The sequence below is a fragment of the Cololabis saira genome, chromosome 11, assembly GCF_033807715.1.
Source record: "Cololabis saira isolate AMF1-May2022 chromosome 11, fColSai1.1, whole genome shotgun sequence".
In the NCBI taxonomy this organism is placed as follows: Eukaryota; Metazoa; Chordata; class Actinopteri; order Beloniformes; family Belonidae; genus Cololabis; species Cololabis saira.
In genome coordinates, this window is record NC_084597.1 from 45724957 (window position 1) to 45746329 (window position 21373).

Below are 21373 nucleotides of genomic sequence, written 5' to 3' on the forward strand. Positions count from 1 at the left end.
AATACTCTCTCAATCCAATGCTGGGTTTCTAAATAAGTGTTCACAGTTGGTTCAAGGGACTTCAGGTAAGAACTTAGGTAAGTAGTTCAATATACTTATGAACTGTAAACATCAAATAACTGATTTTGAACACAAGATTTATTGTCAGTGCAGGTTTTTAAACCTGTTAACAGCCTGTCTACCCCTGTACTACAGTATATTCCAGACAGACTTGCTTTGTGCAGGGGTTTTCACACTGCACTGTCTAGAACGCACAGAAGAGGCAGCACGGTGGCTCTTCAACCAGGTCCTTGTATACTTTCTGGGATCAAACTTGGAAGTAGGGGGGCCATTGATGTTAATCATCATTAAGTTTGATATGTGATATGAGTTTTCATAATCTTCACTTCTGATTGAGGGTCATTATAGATCGTTATTCATGAGTGTGACTGCAATAAATCAGCCAAATACCATTAACCCCAAATTAGCTCCAATTCCTTTGTGCTTTGGTTATAATCTTAATTGTAAATTTCTCCCTGGATACTGTACATTAATGTTTTTATTTGTAATAACTATGTTTGTTTTTTGTTGCAGTTATTTTCAATAATCATTTTTAAAAACCTACAACAATGGCAGAGGACACATGAATGGAAAACAGAATAAAAAACATCTCAGTGTACGACTTGGATCTGCTTCATTCTGGGTGAGATGTCAATAATGTTGTACACCTCATATATGACCTTATACTATATATACTATTATAATACCATATATACTTTTTTCTTTTCATTCATATCCATACATACTGTTTCATTTACCCATATCCACTACATATATAATACTGCTCTCCTGAGCTGGTGTGTTTTTATATTTAACTGCTAGAGTTAAGTCTGATTTCATTTACCCAAGCAAGTCTCTGTTTTACCTTTAATGGCTTTTTCTGGACTTGTTTTAAGGAAGCTTCACGAAGGGTTTCACAGGCATTTCCACAAGTTTCAGCGTGGGTTTAGAAAGTGTATAAGAGCATAAAGCCCTGGCCTCTGAGCCAGAATAGAAACTGCTGAAGATCATCATTCCACTGTTAGCACATGATTGGACGTTTTCATCCTGCCATCATTGTCAGATGACTGTACACATCAATGATCAATACATGACTGTGACATCACTGTTGTCTGCGGCGGTTTCCAGACTTATCAGGTGAAATCACAGCTAAAAACCCTGTAAGATGTGTTTTATTACAGTCATCATTCTCTTATTCACTATTTTGTCATTTAAAGTAATTAAAAGTCTGCTTTCTTTTTTTTCTATGACATCATCACTGTTATGAAGTAAAAACTAAACCAAAAAACCCCAAATCCTATGGTCATTAATTCCATTGAAGAATATATGATGTCATCAAGTTATGATGTCATTAATTCCATTGAAGAAGATATGATGTCATCAAGTTATGATGTCATTAATTCCATTGAAGAATATATGATGTCATCAAGTTATGATGTCATTCATTCCATTGAAGAAGATATGATGTCATCAAGTTATGATGTCATTAATTCCATTGAAGAAGATATGATGTCATCAATTCCATTAACATTCCATTCCATCAACAAGCTTGTAACAGAGTTTATAAATAGAACTCCTTCTTACTAGTTCTCATCACATCTTTTGACAATGCCACGCAGACGCAGACAGAGCTCTCGCCCCGTCCGCAGGCGCCGGAGAGTCCGTAGGACCCGCGTCGCCCGCAGACGCAGGAGAGTTGTCCGACGCAGACGCTGAAGGTCAACAGATGATGGAGGGAATCCTGAATGAATGATTTAAAAAAGGAAAAAAATACATAAAAATAAATAATGAAAAAAAAAATAACGTAAAAAAAAAAAAACAAACCCTGATCTCAGTCGGTTACAAACCTTGTATGTCAATGTTTTCCATCAAACGTTTACTGACTGAAATGGGCTTGACCAGTAAACCTGCCTGGCCTTGCCTTGCTGGGAGCTCCAGTTGGTCCGGCCTCTCGGCTCTCTCTCTCGGAGAAATAAAGCATTACATTTGAATTGATCTGGGCCCCTCTGGTGGCCAATGAAACTAATTTAACAAAAATTGATCAAGAGCTCCTACACTGTTACACCCATACTGGTATACTGGTTCTGACTCTGAATTGGATCCAATGACCTGAGGGGTCTGGAAGGTTCATACTTGGTCAGGGGGTCACTCATGTATTTTGGTCCCAAACCATTCAGAGCTTTATAGACCAGCATCAGAACTTTAAAAGTCTGTCCTCTGACAGATCTGCAGCCGGATAAAGAGGTCGACTGATTTCCACTTTTGGTTCCAGTCAGCTTCCCATGCAACATGGCTGTGCCACGTACGAAGACAAATGGCTTTCAGAACCACTTTTCAGAAACCAATGGGTCACAAGACTTAATGCTTTGTCTATTGTTTATTTTTACGATCTATAATTCATACTGAACCATACTCAGTATGAAAGGAGTGTATATCAGCTTTTAATCAGACATACTATGGTGTCCTCAATTTTAGGGAGAGGAAAACCATCTCTATATGTAAATGACTTAATATTCAACATTGTGGTTTAGCTGACATGGACTGCTGCTTGTTTATGTGGCGCTTTAGCGCCACCTTGTGGTCTCTTTGAACCATGCACAGAAACCTCTGCTTCCTCATGTGTTATGGCATTTCCAAAAGCAGTACCATTGTGTTGGAGAAAGCTGGTTAGGAAAGCGTTTAACATGTGCTTGTACGTTGTGTCTTTGTATTAGCAACACAACAGTCATATTTTGTACATGTTTGTACTCTGCACACACTTCTCTGGTTTTGAGAGAGGACAAGGAGCTCTGGGATGACGTACAGGTGAAAATTGCTCTACAGGAACTGTGGACACAGAGTGGCAGCAAAGTGCCCCGTCACATTTACAGCATGAACTGCTTCAGCGGGAGGAAATGCCCAGCGCCTTGGCCACCTTCCACATATAGACTATGAGCAGGTAAAGATCAGAAACTTGGGCATATCTAACAACCCTGTGTTGAACCAGAGACGCAGGAGGCCAGAGTGTCTGCAGGATCTGGGGAATACCCAACAAAATTACTGTTAAAAAACATGGTGACATGTTTTGAAAACGGCTGGCATGACGAGTAAAAAACCTCTCTGTTTCTTTTTTTCCTGTAAAGTTGGACATTTTAAAGTGTAGGTAAATGGAGAATGACTGGCTTTTGGTCAGTTGTGGAACTGCAACGAAATTCATTTCTGCATAAGACCCAATGTGAGAAAGAGATGGTCGACCTTCCTGTCATGAGCACCAAGAAGAGGACTAGAGTGGTTTTCCAAGATCCAAATAATATTATTGTAAAGTCATACATGTTTCCGCCCAGTTTTGAACAGGGGACCTTTCGCGTGATAACCACTACACTACGGAAACTTGCATGCTTTGAAAATGGCGGCAGTAACGAAAAAAAAATCCTATCTTCAAATCATTCGTGTTAGAAATAAATGTATGGCTTCATATAAGTTGTCCTGTTGTGGTAAAATTAAAAATCATCCATGGGTATTACCATGCTGGGTAGAAAATACAAAATGAACCACAAGGGAATCCAACTGATTACTTTTGAAAGACAGTACTGGATATGGTTAATAACTGAAGATTAGGCAGTCGTCTTGCACATTCAAACATTACTCGTTGTTGGCAGGATTTGAACCTGCGCGGGGAATCCCCAATGGATTTCTAGTCCATCACCTTAACCACTCGGCCACAACAACCTGTCTGCTGTGTGTGCGTGCGTGCGTGCGTGCGTGCGTGCGTGCGTGCGTGCGTGCGTGCGTGCGTGCGTGCGCGCGTGCGCGCGTGTGCGCGTGCGCGTGCGTGTGCGCGTGCGTGTGCGCGTGTGCGTGTGTGTGTGTGTGTGAATCTTCAGAACAAGACAATTTAGAGCCTTTATCTTAAACAGTCCGTGACTTTGGGGGACGGCGTCACTCCTTTCAAACCTTCTGACAGTGTCAAAAATCCTACAACTCTGTCAACTAACTAACCAGCTTAAATGACATCATGTGACCCAGCACAAATCTCTCAGATATAAATGAAGCAGATCTTTTCTAAGACTGATTTCTTTCTGATTATCTCTTAAAATTGATCAGATTTGTTTGGAACTGTGAAGGGAAAAAACTGTTGGAAATGATCCTTCGTATTGATCAGTGACCATCATTAGCATCACTAGCTGAAAACGACAGGTTCTTAGGGTAACTCCAGCCCCCTAAAGCAGGTCTAATGGTGTCCATGTTTCCATTTCCCCGTGTTGTTTTTTGAGGTGGAGCCTCGTGGATTGATACTACAACATCATGTGGGTAAAACCTTGATACCTTTGTACCTGGTTGTGTGGAAGACTGACAGGTTCCACTGAGATTTGAACTCAGATTACTGGAGTCAAAGTCCAGAGTGCTAACCATTACACCATGGAACCCTGTTCAGCTCTTGTTGTGGTTTTATTGTGGTCCTGAAACCAGAACATGAGTGAAAAGCAATATGCGCCTGAGCATCTGACAGAGTGCTGTCCATGGTGCTAGGAGCGTCTGGGTGTTTAGGGTACCAGGGCCCTGGTCCTCCAGGCCCAAGGGCTGGCTCTTTCACTCCAGTGGCCGGTCGGGGGGGGGGCTTAAAAGTGGGTCCCTGGGTTCGGACGGTGAGCCAGGTCTTTGGGTGGCTCCAGATGAGCCGGGTTGTTGAGGTTGTTGAGTTTTTGTCGGGGTCTGGTGGTGATGCTGCTGGGGTCTGGTGGGGGAGCTAGTGGGGTCTGGTGGTGGAGCTAGTGGGGTCTGGTGGTGGAGCTAGTGGGGTCTGGTGGTGGAGCTAGTGGGGTCTGGTGGTGGAGCTAGTGACTGACATGTCTTGAAAACGGCGGGCATGACGAGAAAAATCCTGTAAAAAATCTTTCTAATATGTTTCTTTTTTTCCTGTAAAGTTGGACATTTTAAAGTGTAGGTAAATGGAGAATGACTGGCTTTTGGTCAGTTGTGGAACTGCAACGAAATTCATTTCTGCATAAGACCCAATGTGAGAAAGAGATGGTCGACCTTCCTGTCCTGAGCACCAAGAAGAGGACTAGAGTGGTTTTCCAAGATCCAAATAATATTATTGCGTCGTACACAAAACGTGTCCCATACGAGAAGCTTCTGCGGCAAAATCAATTCCATGGCTTTATTTTTTTTGTATTAGACTGTCCTAACTGGCCGCGAGTTTAACGGTTTCAGTGTGGACAGAGAGAGTTTAACAGTTTCAGTGTGGACAGAAAGAGTTTAACGGTTTCAGTGTGGACAGAGAGCGTCCGATGTCACGCACCCCGACGTGATAGTCGGACGCTCTCATTCAGTTACACGGTGTAAACGGATCTTAAAGCCTGAATTACGATTCTGCGTTAAATCGACGCGTACCCTACGCCGTAGGCTCTGCGTTGGTGTAACGCGGAACCATAAATCAGCCTTTAGTCACCTCGTCTTCACAGAGGAAGATTTCTCATCATTTCTTATGTTACAAGACAGATGAATCATGTTAACTGTAAATAAATCACAACACTAAATTTTCACAAATGGCAACTTTATTGTTAAAAAAATAAAATATGAGTTGTATATAAATAACATTTATGCACTATTGCTGGCTCAATTTTCTGAAGGTGTCGTTGAACAGCTTCAGGTGCTTGGAAGATCTGAAACCAGACAGAAAAAATGTATAACTAATTTACCTAACGAGTGAGTGGCTCCGTTAGGGAACACTGGAGCCGGGCCGGTCCGTGAGCAGCTCCTGCAGCTCCGTATGCGGCGCCGGGGCTCCAGAGCTAAGCTAAATACTTAGCCCATGCAAAGATCATGTAAATATAAATAACATAAAAAAGGAACTTACCGCTGACTCGTGTGCAGTTGCCGGGTCCGTGCTGTGGGAACTGATCCTTTTATGAGGGTAAATGTCGATGCAAAATCTCATTTCTACTCTCCCTCGCTGTTCAAACAGCCACCGCTTCTGAACAATGGCTGAAGCTCCAGCCGGCGAGAGCTGGTTGTGGGCGTGGTTTCAGCAGCGGAGGCCGAACCTCTGCGCCTCGGGTGACGTCGGGAGGGGGTCACAGACCTCTGCTGGCAGGGTGAGGGGAGACCACTTTATATATGTCAAAACCCTTTAAAGGAGAAGAACCAGACATTAACTAACTCTCAAGCAGTCCACATCTCTTACAAGAACTTTAAGACCGGAATGTGTGAATTAACTTTGGTTGAGAAACCTTCAATGTGCCTTTCTTTATTTTTAAGCTACATGTCATTTTTCCATTTCACCACCATGGTTAAACCATGAATGAATGAGACATCTATCATCTTTTTCTCATCCAAAGACAGATGAGTCTAGAGGCTCTGCTGGGATTTGAACCCAGGATCTCCTGTTTACTAGACAGGTGCTTTGACCAACTAAGCCACAGGGCCTCCACAACCTCTCACTTACCTCGTCTCAGACATCAAAACAGTAAGACCTTTAGAGGTGTGACATGCTGGAATGAGAAACAGAAGCCATTGGTGGACCACACGTCCTAAAGGACAAGACATCTGACTTTGAGTGAAGAACTTACTGTTCTTCACTCGTGCCACAAGGTGGGGTACTCCTCCAATTCTTCTTGACCAAATGTGTATTTCTTTACGTGGTGTTTCTGACAGTCAGTTACTTTCCAAGTTTGACCTCACTTAAAAAGGTCAAGGACAAGTTTCACAAATGCACAGAACAATTCACACGTGCGTAGGACAAGATATACAAATGTATTTTCTATGCGCACACAAATATAACCTGATTTACAAACGTTTTTTTGTCTGTGAGCTGCGCTGGATTTGCGTGGGACTTTTAAGACTTCCCTGACGTGATCAATCCAAAAATACGTTTTTTTTAACACAGAAGGATCTTCAACCAATCAGATGTCTTCCTTTGTTTCAGCCAATCATAAGAGCGCACCCCACGTGGGGGACGCAGAGCAGTGGATAAAACACGATTTACTCTAAACCAATCAGATTAAAGGGGCGGATACACCTGCCGTTTGAACTGCGTTAGCGCCGTTCGGTTAGAAAAGTGATTCAATATATGGAGTTGGTGGAGTAAAGATAAATAAACAAGACAGCAAACAGGATGGAGAGGAGATCACTCTTCTGCTTTTCTTGTGATCTCGGTAAAGAAAACAGCGCGATCAGAGATGGTTTGTCCGGCCGTTCAACCAGAGCCGTCGGGAGAGCTCTTCGTTCTGCCGATGCAGCAACCGATGACAAAAATACATTTGTGTATCTTGTCTTACGCACGTGTGAATTGTCCTGTGCATTTGTGAAACGGTGTGTGCATTTGCGGATCGGTGTGTGCATTTGTGCATTTTGTCCTGTGCATTTGTGAAATTGGTGTGTGCATTTGCGAATTATGAGACCGTTCTAGCTCCATACTGTTTTGATGTCTGAGACGAGGTAAGTTAGAGGTTGTGGAGGCCCTGTGGCTTAGTTGGTCAAAGCACCTGTCTAGTAAACAGGAGATCCTGGGTTCAAATCCCAGCAGAGCCTCTAGACTCATCTGTGTTTGGATGAGAAAAAGATGATAGACGTCTCATTCATCCATGGTGGTGAAATGGAAAAATGACATGTAGCTTCAAAATAAAGAAAGGCATATTGAAGGTTTCTTAACCAAAGTTAATTCACACATTCCAGTCTTAAAGTTCTTCTAAGAGAAGTGGACTGCTTGAGAGGGAGGTAATGTCTGGTTCTTCTCCTTTAAAGGGGACATATTATGGCATTTAATGTATATTTTAAATAGGCTTTGAATGTCTTAAAAACAATTTTAAGCTTGTTTTTTCTACATAAATCAGAAATTCAGCCTGTGGGCCGTGTCGATAGTTTTACCGCTTCTAACCCCTTTGTCTGTGCTCCATTCTAAGGGAAGGGGGGGGTATGATAATGAGGCTCTGCGCTGATTGGCTGCTTGAATGACGTGTAGGAGGGGAGGAGACAAAGCGTTGCTCCGGGCAGCAGCTGCGTAGCAAAGCGTGTCCACGGTTCTGCGTTAAATCGACGTGTACCCTACGCCGTAGGCTCTGTGTTGGTGTAACGCGGAACCATAAATCAGCCTTTAGTTCCCTGAAGAGGGAACGGGTCACCTCGTCTTCACACTAATTCACACAGGAAGACTGAATTTAATTCTAAACAGGTACACCACGGTTATTTACTCCGATTCCTCATCATTTCACTTCTTATGTTACAAGACAAATTAATCATGTTAACTGTAAAGAAATCACAACACTGAATTTTCACAAATGACAACTTTATTGTTAAAATATATAAATAAAATGTATGCACTATTGCTGGCTCAGGAAGGACCGCGCGTCTTCTGAATGTGAACAGCTCCAGCTGCTTGAAAGATCTGAAACCACAGAAGAAAAATGTATTACGGTACTGAGCCGCCGGCTCCCCCGAGCCCGGAGCGGGCCCCCCGGAGCCCCCGGGCTCGGATCTCTGGGCTCGGAGCTCCGGGTTTGGAGCTCCGAAGCGGGGGGCCGGCTCCCCCGGGTTCGGAGCCCCGGGTTCGGAGCTCCGAACCCGGGGCTCCTCGACGGTCCGGTCCGTATGCGGCGCCGGGGCTCCGGAGCTAAGCTAAATACTTAGCCCATGCAAAGATCATACAAATATAAATAACATAAAAAAAAGAACTTACCGCTGACTCGTGTGTAGTCGCCGGGTCCGTGCTTTGGGATCTGATCCTTTTATGAGGGTAAATGTCGATGCAAAATCTCATTTCTACTCTCCCTCGCTGTTCAAACAGCCACCGCTAAACAAATGGCGGACGCTCCGGCCGGCTGAGCTGGTTGTGGGCGTGGTTTCAGCAGCGCAGGAGACCGAGGGCGTGGTTTGCATTTTGCTTACGTAAAGAAAATGCACAAATCTAAATGGCCCGTAGAAACCACATGACACTGGGGGACTCTGTAAGGCGGGGGGGAGCAGACCTTGCAGATTTTCATGGTATATCATCTTTTCTTTGTTGGCGGGGTGAGGGGAGACCACTTTATATATGTTAAAACAAGGAAAAACTTGTTTTTCACAATAGGTCCCCTTTAAGTCACTTTAATGCTTTGCTGTTCTTCACTCGTGCCACAAGGTGGGGTACTCCTCCAATTCTTCTTGACCAAATGTGTATTTCTTTACGTGGTGTGTCCGACAGTCAGTTACTTTCCAAGTTTGACCTCACTTAAAAAGGTCTCTACTTGGTTTGGGAGACTGTGCATGTAACTCAAGATGTTGTAAACCAGGCCTGGATCAAACATGCACATACATACGTACATACGTACATACATACATACATACATACGTACAGACGTACATGCGAAAAAGAAACACTCACGATGAAGGCTGGTTAGCTCAGAATGTCAGATTCTGGTGCTAATAACCCCAAGGTCATGGGGTCAGTCCCCATACTGGCCAAACTGTTTACCACTAAAACTCGGGTTGTCGTTGAAAGTTTCAGATTATAAAAATTGTATTTTGACCTGTCCAGGGGTCTGTCTCTCACCTGAAAATTAGCTGGGATAGGCTCCAGCAGACCCCCGTGACCCTGCAAAGAATATAGCGGGTATAGATAATCGATGGATATACCATCAAGTACTTTCAGTACTAATCAGTTAGCTGGGCTAGAGCTGTGGTGGTTGAATGACACTCTCTGTATGCATGCTGTGAACTTGTCATCAGATTATTTATGATAAAATCATTTTGGATTGGATTAAAAACTATCTTTTCTAATAATTTGCTTAAGACAGGAAGTATGCTTATTGGACGCATGGATGTATTATATAACTGGATAAAGTATCGAAAATGGCCGCCCATTCATTTCAATGGAGTTTGCTCAGCCAGCGCATCCGCCGAAAAAAATTCTGACTTCCTGGTTTACTTCCTGGTACACGGGCCCATAGAGCATGCGCAGTTGAGTCACCTCCCATGATGCTCTGGGGCCTCCCATCATGCCCCGGGGCAATGTGAACGAGCCCTGCGCGCTCTGGACAAGCGCTGCGCGCTCATGAGTCCTTTAGACCGGTAATGATAGATGTACACAATGAAATTAGGGATTTATAGGGCAAATCAACCGATGCTGTTCTCAAAGTCATGGTTATAGACTATACATGGTTCATTTGTGTGTTTTTTTTAATTAAAGATAAAACGAGTCATTTTTATTTAAGATGAGACACCCCAGGTTAATAGGCTAAAATAGGGTAAAAATGTAAATAGCAGGTATCACCATGAAACTTCCCAAGTTTATTACTTACATTAAGACAAATATTTTTTGTATTACAAGTTTTGTCAAGTATTATGTTTAAATATGTCAAATATTATGTTTAAATGTGGTTAATTTGTGGAGTTTTATTTTTTTGAGTAAGGATAAAACGAGTCATCTTTATAAAAACAAACAAACAAAAAAACACATGGGATTCCCCACAATAACACAAGCTGTCATATGCTATTTATCTATATACCTTTGGGTAAATCTTTTTGTCTATTAATGATCGTGCAGTCCGAATGTTAGGCGTAATTAACTTTGCATTTTCTCTGATTCTTTTACAGCTTCTGGGCTCACATTAAGTGTTATTCCTGCCTGATATCTTATTTTCACAAACCATACACCGTTGGCTACAACGGAAATGTTTAAGTACAAGAATGACAAACCATTATTATTCTTGCTATTAAACATTTCCGTCTGTGATCCCCCTGGTCAGGGCGTTTAGACCGAGTGTGACCTGAGCGTCCCACCTGAGCTCTGTGCCATAGCGCGCAGCTCCAGCTCAATGAATGACAGAGGGTCTCCTGCTCAGCTGCTGCTCAACACTGATCAGAGCAGCTCCCCCTCGTTTACTGAGGTTTTATTATAAACCCAATGTCTTTTGTCATGGAAAAAGATATTAAGAGACCACAAAAACACACCTTTGAGCCGTGTTTTCCACTTTTCTGAGTGATTATTCCGCCGAACGGCTTAGATTCAGCCATGCTCGTTCCCGAGACACACACGACCGCGCTTTGCGAGTGCACGGACAAAGCCGTGACGTCACGCCCAGAAAGAGACTTTTCTTTGACTTTTCTGGCCGTTATAAAACATCTTTGACGGATATAAAGTCCATGACTTAAAAATATAGAATACAAAGATTAGTAATTGCCGGTGATTACAGCTGGAGGTGTCCTGTGAACAGTTTTAGAGGCTTCTCTTTTACTATTGCGGTCTATGGGAAAAAAGCTTTCTGGGCCCCATGGGATTTTTTGTTGCAGTACCGCGGCTGGCCACTGGGAAAAATCGGCGTGGCTTCTGAGCGCGAGGCTGGGGGGTTGATTGGACGGCTGTTAGCATCTGTGAAGTTAGATTTATTGTCCTTTGGTATTGGAATTATCTTAGCCTCTTTCCAAATCCTTGGCCAAACCCCGTTAGTAAAACATCTATTAAAGATGTGACAAATGGGAGTTGATATGTAAGCTGCAGCAAGTCGTAGCAGTTTACCATCTAGGTTGTCTGTTCCAGCAGGTTTTTCAATTGGCAGAGATAGTAATAGTTTATTTATGTCAGGGACAGCAATCTGGACAAAGTCAAACTTACAGTTCTTATGTGGTAACAGTGACCACTCAGATCCTACAGCTTTTTCAACTCCAACAAATAAGCTTTTACAGTATTGTCATCAAAAAATCAATCACTTGCATTCAACTCTCACGCACAGCGTTCTTTACCGATTCTACAAATTAAACCTTTTACAATTTTTCCTTATTGTTTTTTAAATCCAGCAGGTGTGCCTGATGTCTTTTACTCCAACAAAGCCACCTCCCACGCCTGTGCTCCAGGAAGACTCTCACTGACACTGGGTCCAGTTGAATAAAGCTTTTGTTGCACATCATCAGCTGTTGTGCCAACGACAGTCCAGTCAGTGATCCAGTCAGATTTCACAGTTTCAAGCTTCCTCCTTCAGACCGGGATGCAATGAAGACGGCAGACATCTGAGAGCACAAGGGCAGATCTTGTAACAGAGTCAGACAGTATGCATCATCTTTTACACTCAGTAGAATTACATGCAGCTCAACAAGCAGTATGCTAGTTATTGCATATTGGGCGGGCAGTGTGAACACAGCTATAGAGACCAATGCATGTGTTAAATCAATATCACTGAAAGCAATTGGAACTCATTCGTACAAGAAGAAAAGCTGGCGTGTGTTTTTTTTGGTCATGACAAAACTTTAAATATAGTGTCATCCACGACAACTTCTGTGTGCTAAAATGTAACGATTAGATAGCAAGATCATTTGTTATTGGATTGGTATTAGAGCCTTAAAATCAGTGGGAATAACTCATAAGAATGCTTGGTAAAATGTTTCTTCCTGAGCTGGAAGACATCTTCACATCAACTCAATGCATAATGTGTTGTTTTTGATAATACACGAGCTTGTTTTTTAACCTCTCATTCAGCACCCGGGGATTGTAGGTGGTGTTTTTTGAAGATTTGCACATGTAAAATAAAGTGTTGAACGCAGCTCCCTGTCGGACCACTTTTTTTGGAACCACCATGAGTTGGAAATGTCTTCAAATTCCCTCACATGGCATTTTTTGTTGTTAGATTGCCATTACAGTTATAATATTTTCATGGTCCTGTGGCAAAATAATTCCACTACTTCTGCTGTGATTTTAAACAGCTGTGTGTCTGGTTTTCTGGTGTTGTTTATAATAACAAGAAAAGAAATACATCTTCACTCTAATGTGTGCTATTACGTGTGCTTCCTCTTCCACTATTCTTCGTGACGTCATCAAAGACATCACATTCTTTGATGACGTTCCAAGGCTCCATGAAAGAGCATTTGAACGCTACGCGTCTGAAGCTGGAGCTGATTTGCTGCAAACGAGGATGAATGTGCACATGTTCCCAAACGTAGCAACAGCACCCTCTGCTGGTTCATGGCGGTATGGTCGTAAGCGGCAGCTGCGGCTTCACAACTGTCTTCTATATGCACTTACCGAGTGTACTGTCACGTTTGTGTTTGTTTCATCATAACTGAACAACACAAACATCCGTATGCTGTCCTTTGACGACCGAGTTACTCCTTCAAATAAATGGATGGCGCTCCTATAGTTTATTTCTTTAGTTCAGCCACTTATAGGCTCTGCAAAGCGATTTAGTCTTTTTCCTATTCACCCGTTCACAGCCTCTTATTTTAGACACTCACAATGTGACACCAACCCCCGGTGAACATGTGGGAGTGAAGTGGGGCGTCTCTAATATGACGTAGGTTTGATATGACGTAGGTTGATATGGCGGTGGAATTCTTGCCTCCTTTGATCCTTTATGACGTCACCAGCAGTATATTTATCTGTAAATATTCCTCTGGACCGAGTCAGTTAGTTATTCACCTTCAGCTTGGTATCTTCTCACTAAGGATGTGGTGGAAACAGTTCTCATTGAGGTTGGTCCTGTTTCTTTTGGTTATTTGCTGGTATTTGGTGGTTTGTCCAGCGCAACATCAGTCCGTCTCCCTGTGTTTGAGTTTTATGTAAAAGTTCTGTCAAATTAGCTTTCTTTTTTGGTTTCTTTTCTTGTTTTTTGTCAATAGTAATTTAAAAAAGTACATGGCATAACTACTGCAACTGGTAGATTTAACAACAGCGGCTGGATATATATTTTTCCTTTTTTTATAAAGTCATTTAAAATATGATTTAAATTTTACATGAATTAAATCTTGTAATTATTATGTAGTATTGTTTCCCCCATAAGAGCCACTTGTTTAGCTTCGGCTGCAGTGGTTTGCAGGTGGAAGATGAATGTGTTATTGTGGACAGATTAGTTTGGTGATTTTAGGTTGGAAGCGCTGACTTAAAACCTTTGTAGTGTATATCATTGTTACATAATTGGCACATATATGTCATTATTTGACGTGAATATTTGCCACCTGCATGCTTTTGTTCAGAAGTATTTACTGCTAATAACTGCCCAAGGCATCACAGGAAGATGTGTCTTTCTGTTTAACTCCTTTAGCTGTGTGCTTTTTTTTATGGCTCACTTGAAAGTAGAGATCAGAGTTTTCATAATCTTCACTTCTGATTGAGGGTCATTATAGATCGTTATTCATGAGTGTGACTGCAATAAGTTACTGAATTTCAAAATGTTTTCTTAGCAATTTCTTTGCTCTGTGATAATAACCTTCTGCAGCATTCATACGTAGACAGCTGTGAATTAGTTTCCCAGGAAAGTCAGTCTTGTTTGTTCATTTTAACTGTTGTTCTTTGTCTAATTGTTGCGGGTGAAAGGTTAGTCCAGCATGTAACATCATCTTGTTTTTTTCTAAAGTAGGGGGCATGAAGTTATGATTGAAAAACTCTGGCACCCTGGGGGAAATATTGATATCCAGATATATTATTGATATGAATTGGGAGTGTTAGGTGGAAGAATCACATGAATCTTCAGACTGTGATATTATTCTGGATTTGTTCCAGCTTGGTGTTATACTTAATGTCATTTTTTGATATTGAAAGTTACCTGTAGAATTACTAGTAAGTTATGAGGATGGACGGATCAATAGCAAAGTATCAATATTTCAGGCCTTATTTTTCAGTTTTAAGGATCTATTTTTGTGTAAAAAAAAAAACCCAAAACAAACAACAATGCTTTAAATGTTTGGTTTCATTGATTTTAGTTCCTACACAAACCCTGATCTCAGTGGGTTACAAACCTTGTATGTCAATGTTTTCCATCAAACGTTTACTGACTGAAATGGGCTTGACCAGTAAACCTGCCTGGCCTTGCCTTGCTGGGAGCTCCACTTGGTCCGGCCTCTCGGCTCTCTTCCACTTCTCTCCTGCATCCAATCTCTGGATACAACATCCTGAGAAAACCACCTAATCTGCCTCCCGTATTCCTCCTCTGACTCCTGGGATGTATTTCCCCACAGTTTCACCTTGAGCTGATAAACCTTAGATTCTCTAGTGCAGATATAAAACTACTGCATTGAAATTTGCTTTGCCTCCCTCTCGTCGAAATTTTCCATTCTATTTTAACTTTTTAACTTTAACCTCTGGTGGAGAAATAAAGCATTACATTTGAATTGATCTGGGCCCCTCTGGTGGCCAGTGAAACAAATTTAACAAAAATGGATCAAGAGCTTCCCTCTAGTGGAAGACTAAGGGCATTGCATGTTTGACACTGAGATAATAAAGGTGAATGGCCAGGGATCCCATTGAATGAATGTAACATCACAACTAAATACCAAAGGACCAGGTACCATTCAGAATGATATGAATAAACATAAAATAATAAATGTATGATATACAATAAAATAATAATTAAATGAATAATAAAAGAGATCATTGTAATAGCAAGTAATAATTCACAGCCAAATACCATTAACCCCAAATTAGCTCCCAGATGTTGAAACTAGTTTATCTAAGAATTAAATTCAAAATCAGAGGGTATCACCTGCATCACACTGATCCACAGATAATACCCTGCCAAACACTATCCATGAGGCTAAATTAAACCTTCATTTATAACTCCTTTGTGCTTTGGTTATAATTTTAATTGGACATGTCTCTGTGGATACTGTACATTAATGTTTTTATTTTTAATAACTATTATTTATTAACAGTTATTTTCAATAATCATTTTTAAAAACCTACAACAATGGCAGAGGACACATGAATGGAAAACAGAATAAAAAACATCTCACTGTACGACTTGGATCTGCTTCATTCTGGGTGAGATGTCAATAATGTTGTACACCTCATATATGACCTTATACTATATATACTATTATAATACCATATATACTTTTTTCTTTTCATTCATATCCATACATACTGTTTCATTGACCCATATCCACTACATATATAATACTGCTCTCCTGAGCTGGTGTGTTTTTATATTTAACTGCTAGAGTTAAGTCTGATTTCATTTACCCAAGCAAGTCTCTGTTTTACCTTTAATGGCTTTTTCTGGACTTGTTTTAAGGAAGCTTCACGAAGGGTTTTACAGGCATTTCCACAAATGTCAGCGTGGGTTTAGAAAGTGTATAAGAGCATAAAGCCCTGGCCTCTGAGCCAGAATAGAAACTGATGAAGATCATCATTCCACTGTTAGCACATGATTGGACGTTTTCATCCTGCCATCATTGTCAGATGACTGTACACATCAATGATCAATACATGACTGTGACATCACTGTTGTCTGCGGCGGTTTCCAGACTTATCAGGTGAAATCACAGCTAAAAACCCTGTAAGATGTGTTTTATTACAGTCATCATTCTCTTATTCACTATTCTGTAATTTAAAGTAATTAAAAGTCTGCTTTCTTTATTTTCTATGACATCATCACTGTTATGAAGTAAAAACTAAACCAAAAAACCCCAAATAATATGGTCATTAATTCCATTGAAGAAGATATGATGTCATCAAGTTATGATGTCATTAATTCCATTGAAGAATATATGATGTCATCAATTCCATTAACATTCCATTCCATCAACAAGCTTGTAACAGAGTTTATAAATAGAACTCCTTCTTACTAGTTCTCATCACATCTTTTGACAATGCCACGCAGACGCAGACAGAGCTCTCGCCCCGTCCGCAGGCGCCGGAGAGTCCGTAGGACCCGCGTCGCCCGCAGACGCAGGAGAGTTGTCCGACGCAGACGCTGAAGGTCAACAGATGATGGAGGGAATCCTGAATGAATGATTTAAAAAAGGAAAAAATACATAAAAATAAATCATGAAAAAAAAAATAACAAAAAACAAGCCCAAACCCTGATCTTAGTCCCATTATTGACTAACATGACCTTCCAGTACGTAAATATGTGTAGCAGGTATATAAGACGGTAGCTAAACTGAAGTGACCTGTAAAGAGTGAATGTGAGGTAGGACACTAGAACTTACTGTCTCAAGTCTCTTTAACCACAGAGGGACTAAAACTCTCAACCTTCTTATCCAAAGTCAGATGCCTTGTCCTTTAGGACGTGTGGTCCACCAATGGCTTCTGTTTCTCATTCCAGCATGTCACACCTCTAAAGGTCTTACTGTTTTGATGTCTGAGACGAGGTAAGTGAGAGGTTGTGGAGGCCCTGTGGTTTAGTTGGTCAAAGCACCTGTCTAGTAAACAGGAGATCCTGGGTTCAAATCCCAGCAGAGCCTCTAGACTCATCTGTCTTTGGATGAGAAAAAGATGATAGATGTCTCATTCATTCATGGTTCAACCATGGTGGTGAAATGGAAAAATGACATGTAGCTTAAAAAAAAGAAAGGCACATTGAATGTTTCTTACCCAAAGTTAATTCACACATTCAAGTTCTTCTAAGAGATGTGGACTGCTTGAGAGGGAGGTAATGTCTGGTTCTTCTCCTTTCAGTCACTTTAATGCTTTGCTGTTCTTCACTCGTGCCACAAGGTGGGGTACTCCTCCAATTCTTCTTGACCAAATGTGTATTTCTTTACGTGGTGTTTCTGACAGTCAGTTACTTTCCAAGTTTGACCTCACTTAAAAAGGTCTCTACTTGGTTTGGGAGACTGTGCATGTAATTCAAGATGTTGTAAACCAGGCCTGGATCAAACATGCACATACATACATACGTACATACGTACATACGAAAAAGAAACACTCACCATGAAGGCCGGTTAGCTCAGAATGTCAGATTCTGGTGCTAATAACACCAAGGTCATGGGGTCAGTCCCCATACTGGCCAAACTGTTTACCACTGAAACTCGGGTTATCGTTGAAAGTTTCAGATTATAAAAATTGTATTTTGACCTGTCCAGGGGTCTGTCTCTCACCTGAAAATTAGCTGGGATAGGCTCCAGCAGACCCCCGTGACCCTGCAAAGAATATAGCGGGTAAAGATAATGGATGGATATACCATCAAGTACTTTCAGTACTAATCAGTTAGCTGGGCTAGAGCTGTGGTGGTTGAATGACACTCTCTGTATGCATGCTGTGAACTTGTCATCACATTATTTATGATCAAATAATTTTGGATGGGATTAAAAACTATCTTTTCTAATAATTTGCTTAAGACAGGAAGTATGCTTATTGGACGGCTGTTAGCATCTGTGATGTTAGATTTATTGACCTTTGATATTGGAATTATCTTAGCCTCTTTCCAAATCCTTGGGCAAACCCCGTTAGTAAAACATCTATTAAAGATGTTACAAATCTGAGTTGATATGTAAGCTGCAGGAAGTCGTAGCAGTTTACCATCTAGGTTGTCTGTTCCAGCAGGTTTTTCAATTGGCAGAGATAGTAATAGTTTATTTATGTCAGGGACAGCAATCTGGACAAAGTCAGACTTACAGTTCTTATGTGGTAACAGTGACCAATCAGATCCTACAGCTTTTTGCACGCGCTTAGGGCACTTCAACTCTAACAAATAAGCGCTTTTACAGTATTGTCATCAACAAATCAATCGCTTGCATTCAACTCTCACGCACAACGTTCTATACCGATTCTACAAATTAAACCTTTTGCAATTTTTCCTTATTGTTTTTTAAATCCAGCAGGTGTGCCTGATGCCTTTTACTCCAACAAAGCCACCTCCCACGCCTGTGCTCCAGGAAGACACTCACTGACACTGAGTCCAGTTGAATAAAGCTTTTGTTGCACATCATCAGCTGTTGTGCCAACGACAGTCCAGTCAGTGATCCAGTCAGATTTCACAGTTTCAAGCTTCCTCCTTCAGACCGGGATGCAATGAAGACGGCAGACATCTGAGAGCACCAGGGCAGATCTTGTAACAGAGTCAGACAGTATGCATCATCTTTTACACTCAGTAGAATTACATGCAGCTCAACAAGCAGTATGCTAGCTATTGCATATTGGGCTGGCAGTGTGAACACAGCTATAGAGACCAATGCATGTGTTAAATCAATATCACTGAAAGCAATTGGAACTCATTCGTACAAGAAGAAAAGCTGGCGTTTGGTTTTTGGTCATGACAAAACTTTAAATACAGTGTCATCCACGACAACTTCTGTGTGCTAAAATGTAACGATTAGATAGCAAGATCATGTGTTATTGGATTGGTATTAGAGTCTTAAAATCAGTGGGAATTACTCATAAGAATTCTTGGTAAAATGTTGCTTCCTGAGCTGGAAGACATCTTCACATCAACTCAATGCATAATGTGTTGTTTTTGATAATACACAAGCTTGTTTTTTAACCTCTCATTCAGCACCCGGGTATTGTAGGTGTTGTTTTTTGAAGCTTCGCACATGTCAAATAAAGTGTTGAACGCAGCTCCCTGTCGGACCACTTTTTTTGGAACCAGCATGAGTTGGAAATGTCTTCAAATTCCCTCACATGGCCTTTTTTGTTGTTAGATTTCCATTACAGTTATAATATTTTCATGGTCCTGTGGCAAAATAATTTCACTACTTCTGCTGTGCTTTTAAACAGCTGTGTGTGTCTGGTTTTCTGGTGTTTATAATAACAAAAAAAAGAAATACATCTTCACTCTAATGTGTGCTATTACGTGTACTTCCTCTTCCTCTATTCTTCGTGACGTCATCAAAGACATCACATTCTTTGATGACGTTCCAAGGCTCCATGAAAGAGCATTTGAACGCTACGCGTCTGAAGCTGGAGCTGATTTGCTGCAAACGAGGATGAATGTGCACATGTTCCCAAACGTAGCAACAGCGCCCTCTGCTGGTTCATGGCGGTATGGTCGTAAGCGGCAGCTGCGGCTTCACAACTGTCTTCTATACGCACTTACCGAGTGTACTGTCACGTTTGTGTTTGTTTCATCATAACTGAACAACACAAACATCCGTATGCTGTCCTTTGACGACCGAGTTACTCCTTCAAATAAATGGATGGCGCTCCTATACTTTATTTCTTTAGTTCAGCCACTTATAGGCTCTGCAAAGCGATTTAGTCTTTTTCCTATTCACCCGTTCACAGCCTCTTATTTTAGACACTCACAATGTGACAACAACCCCCGGTGAACATGTGGGAGTGAAGTGGGGCGTCTCTAATATGACGTAGGTTTGATATGACGTAGGTTGATATGGCGGTGGAATTCTTGCCTCCTTTGATCCTTTATGACGTCACCAGCAGTATATTTATCTGTAAATATTCCTCTGGACCGAGTCAGTTAGTTATTCACCTTCAGCTTGGTATCTTCTCACTAAGGATGTGGTGGAAACAGTTCTCATTGAGGTTGCTCGTGTTTCTTTTGGTTATTTGCTGGTATTTGGTGGTTTGTCCAGCGCAACATCAGTCCGTCTCCCTGTGTTTGAGTTTTATGTAAAAGTTCTGTCAAATTAGCTTTTTTTTTTGGTTTCTTTTCTTGTTTTTTTGTCAATAGTCATTTGAAAAAGTACATGGCACAATTACTGCAACTGGTAGATTTAACAACAGCGGCTGGATATATATTTTTGCTTTTTTTATAAAGTCATTTAAAATATGATTTAAATTTGACATGAATTAAATCTTGTAATTATTATTTAGTATTGTTTCCCCCATAAGAGCCACTTGTTTAGCTTCGGCTGCAGTGGTTTGCAGGTGGAAGATGAAATGTGTTATTGTGGACAGATTAGTTTGGTGATTTTAGGTTGGAAGCGCTGACTTAAAACCTTTGTAGTGTATATCATTGTTACATAATTGGCACATATATGTCATTATTTGACGTGAATATTTGCCACCTGCATGCTTTTGTTCAGAAGTATTTACTGCTAATAACTGCCCAAGGCATCACAGGAAGATGTGTCTTTCTGTTTAACTCCTTTAGCTGTGTGCTTTTTTTTATGGCTCACTTGAAAGTAGAGATCAGAGTTTTCATAATCTTCACTTCTGATTGAGGGTCATTATAGATCGTTATTCATGAGTGTGACTGCAATAAGTTACTGAATTTCTAAATGTTTTCTTAGCAATTTCTTTGCTCTGTGATAATAACCTTCTGCAGCATTCATACGTAGACAGCTGTGAATTAGTTTCCCAGGAAAGTCAGTCTTGTTTGTGCATTTTAACTGTTGTTCTTTGTCTAATTGTTGCGGGTGAAAGGTTAGTCCAGCATGTAACATCATCTTGTTTTTTTCTAAAGTAGGGGCATGAAGTTATGATTGAAAAACTCTGGCACCCTGGGGGAAATATTGATATCCAGATCTATTATTGATATGAATTGGGAGTGTTAGGTAGAAGAATCACATGAATCTTCAGACTGTGATATTATTCTGGATTTGTTCCATATAGATAGATAGATAGATAGATAGATAGATAGATAGATAGATAGATAGATAGATAGATAGATAGATAGATAGATAGATAGATAGATAGATAGATAGATAGATAGATAGATAGATAGATAGATAGATAGATAGATAGATAGATAGATAGATAGATAGATAG

General features: G+C 40.9%; 5 non-coding genes across 5 annotated transcripts; 2 read left to right on the forward strand and 3 right to left on the reverse strand.

The window, feature by feature from the left end:
* Positions 1 to 3665: 3665 nt before the first annotated feature.
* On the reverse strand, positions 3666 to 3747 carry trnas-aga (transfer RNA serine (anticodon AGA)). Its single transcript has one exon. It is a non-coding gene; the product is annotated as a tRNA-Ser (tRNA).
* A 626-nt stretch (positions 3748 to 4373) lies between these two features.
* Positions 4374 to 4445, reverse strand: trnaq-uug (transfer RNA glutamine (anticodon UUG)). The gene has a single exon. It is a non-coding gene; the product is annotated as a tRNA-Gln (tRNA).
* Positions 4446 to 6373: 1928 nt separating this feature from the next.
* Positions 6374 to 6447, reverse strand: trnat-agu (transfer RNA threonine (anticodon AGU)). The gene has a single exon. It is a non-coding gene; the product is annotated as a tRNA-Thr (tRNA).
* A 1030-nt stretch (positions 6448 to 7477) lies between these two features.
* Positions 7478 to 7551, forward strand: trnat-agu (transfer RNA threonine (anticodon AGU)). The gene has a single exon. It is a non-coding gene; the product is annotated as a tRNA-Thr (tRNA).
* Positions 7552 to 17092: 9541 nt separating this feature from the next.
* Positions 17093 to 17166, forward strand: trnat-agu (transfer RNA threonine (anticodon AGU)). Its single transcript has one exon. It is a non-coding gene; the product is annotated as a tRNA-Thr (tRNA).
* Positions 17167 to 21373: the final 4207 nt, after the last annotated feature.